The sequence below is a fragment of the Delphinapterus leucas genome, chromosome 14 (genome assembly GCF_059928025.1).
Source record: "Delphinapterus leucas isolate spDelLeu-1000000601 "Yukka" chromosome 14, BTC_Dleu_Yukka2, whole genome shotgun sequence".
NCBI classification, from domain to species: Eukaryota; Metazoa; Chordata; class Mammalia; order Artiodactyla; family Monodontidae; genus Delphinapterus; species Delphinapterus leucas.
In genome coordinates, this window is record NC_143142.1 from 8,477,263 (window position 1) to 8,480,406 (window position 3,144).

Sequence of the window (3,144 nt, forward strand, 5' to 3'; positions counted from 1 at the left end):
ATGAGAAGCAAGTTGAAATGCACATTTGGACTTCCAAATTATCTTGTCAAGAAATCAAAAGCGGTTATAAAGTGATTAAACAATGCAGGACTTAGTTTGAGAAAAACCTTTAAGACCTTTTGCAAGCCCCTTGTATTGAAGGGTTTTAGTTGCTTTGTTTTTCTAGAAATGTATTTGACCTATTACAACTTTTTTTGAAGTATCTTCTAAAAATATCTGCTGCTGGGTTATTTTTTTTCTTTCAAGCCTGCAGACATTTTATCTCACTTCTTCAATTGAGTTAGCTGTATTCCTGTTCGTGAATAGCACTCCTCCCCTGTTCTGTCATAGCACAGCCTTATGTTCCTACAGTTCATTAAGGGAAAGCAGTCGTCAACTAGATATTGTTAGATATTGTTAGATCACAGAACCTAACAATAATAATTTTTAAAAAGAAGCAGTTCATTCATTTTCAGTCTTCTTACCTTAATTTTTTAACAGCCTTATTGAGATATAATTTACATACCATACAATTCACCCTTTCAAAAATTCAGTGATTTTCAGTACATTACCAGAGTTGTGCAACCATTACTACATTCACTTTAGGAACATCTCACCACCCTGAAAAGAAACCATGTACCTATTAGCAGTCACTGCCCATTTCCCCCAGACCCCCCAGCCTGTGGAACCATACAATATGTGGTCTTTTGTGTCTGGCTTCTTTCCGTTAGCATAACGTTTTCAAGGCCATCCATGTCATAGTATGTATCATTAGACTTCATTACTTTTTTTTATTGTGGGAAAATACACATAACATAAAATTTACCATCTTAACCTTTTTTTTTTTTTTTGGTTGGGGGAGGGGGGTGTGCCGCACCACACAGCTTTCAGGCCTTTAGTTCCCCAACCAGGAATTGAACCTGGGCCCATGGCAGCAAAAGCACCAAGTCCTAACCACTGGACCACCAGGGAATTCCCTTAACCATCTTTAAATGTACATTTCAGTATTTTAAATACGTCTACATTGGTTCTACAGCCAATCTCCAGAATTCTCTTCATCTTATAAAACTGAACTCTATTCCCATAAAACAGGAATTCCCCATTTTCCTTCTCCCACCCTCTGCAACCACCATTGTATTTTGTCTCTATGAATTTGACTCCTCAGGAACCTCATATAAGTTGAATCATACAGTGTCCTTTCTTGGCTGGTTTGTTCCACTTAGCATAATATGCTCAATAACCTTGTCATTCATGTCATAGCATTTGTCAGAATTTCCTTTCTACTTCATTAACTTTTTATGACTGAATAATACTCCATCATATGGCTATACCGCATTTTGTTTATCCAGTCATAAGCTGACGAACACTTCGGTTATTTCCACTTTTTGGTTATTACAAATAACAGTATTATGAACATTCATATACAAGTTTTTGTATAGACATGTTTTCAGCTCTCTTGGGCATTTACCTTGGAGTAGAATTGCTGAGTTATATGGTAAGTCTATGTTTAACTTTTTGTGGAACTGCAAAAGTTTTTCAAAAACTTTTTCACTGTACCATTTTACATTCCTACCAGCAAAGTATGAAGGTTCTAATTTCTACACATCCTCGCCAAGGATACTGGAAAAAAGGATATTGTTATCATCCATCTTCTTTATTATAGCCAACTTAGTAAGTATGAACTAGTATTTCATTGTGGTTTTGTAAGCATTACCCTGATGGCTAATTTTCATATATTTATTGGCCATTTGTATCTTTTTTGACAAAATGTCTATTAAGATCCTTTGTCCATTTTTTAATTGGGTTATTTGTCTTTTTATTGTTGAGTTGTAGGAGTTCTTTATTCTAAATACAAGTCCCTTCTCAGACATATGACTTACAAATATTTTCTCCTATTCAACTTCATTATTTTGCATGTGGATATCCATTTGTCCCAGCACCATTTGTTGAAAGACTATTGTTTCCCCATTGAATTGTCTTAGCACCCTTACTGCAAATCGGTTGATCCTAATTGTGACAGTTTACTTTTGGACTTCTCAGGGTTAACCTTATAAAGAGGTTCTGGTTCCCATCTGATCCTTAGCCCTGGGTCCCAGTCATCCTGTCCCACTTCTTCTCACCTATCATCCCTGTGTGTGCATATTTCTAGCATAAGGCAAGGAGATTTGGGGGCATCGATTATTTTTAGTTTAGGACTAATACAAGGTTGAGGGTTAGTCAAACTCAAAACTGCGTCTGTTAATTTAAGCTCAGATTTTTTTTTAATTTATCTTATTTTTTTTTGGCTGTGTTGGGTCTTTGTTGTTGTGCGGGGCAGCAAGAGGGGGCTACTCTTCTTTGCGGTGCGCAGGCTTCTCATTGTGGTGGCTTCTTTTGTTGCAGAGCACAGGCTCAGTAGTTGTGGTTCGCGGGCTTAGTTGCTGTGTGGCACGTGGGATCTTCCCAGACCAGGGCTTGAACCCATGTCCCCTGCCTTGGCAGGCGGATTCTTTTTTATTTTATTTTATTTTATTTATTTTTGGCTGTGTTGGGTCTTTGTTGCTGCACATTGGCTTCCTCTAGTTGTGGCAAGTGGGGGCTACTCTTCATTGCGGTGTGCGGGCTTTTCATTGCGGTGGCTTCTCCTGTTGCGGAGCACGGGCTCTAGACATGGGGCTTCAGTAGTTGCACCACGCTGGCTCAGTAGTTGTAGCTCGCAGGCTCTAGAGCGCAGGCTCAGTAGTTGTGGCACACGGGCTTAGTTGCTCCGCAGCATGTGGGTTCTTCCCGGACCAGGGCTCGAACCCGTGTCGCCTGCATTGGCGGGCGGATTCTTAACCACTGTGCCACCAGGGAAGCCCTAAGCTCAGATTTTAAAAATCACTAGCCAGGGAATTCCCTGGTGGTCCAGTCATAGGACTCCACACTTTCACTGTCGAGGGCTCAGGTTTGATCCCTGGTTGGGGATCTAGGATCCCACAAGCCACGTGGTGTGGCCAAAAAAATAAAATGAAATGAAATAAGTAAATAAAAAGCACTACCAGTCTTGCCAAGTGCCATGTCCCACCAGTCCTTCCTTTCGTCTTGTCTTGACATCTTTGGCCCCCCATGGTGCTGTTTTGTCACCTTCCTCCACTCAGACACTGAGGGTCATTGACTTTGCCTTTGTCAGCTGCCATTTTCTGC

The 3,144-nt window shown here is 40.4% G+C and overlaps 1 non-coding gene across 1 annotated transcript; it reads right to left on the reverse strand.

Annotated features, from left to right (window-relative positions):
- Window positions 1–878: 878 nt before the first annotated feature.
- On the reverse strand, window positions 879–951 carry TRNAK-UUU (transfer RNA lysine (anticodon UUU)). The gene has a single exon. It is a non-coding gene; the product is annotated as a tRNA-Lys (tRNA).
- Between the last annotated feature and the right edge of the window lie 2,193 nt (window positions 952–3,144).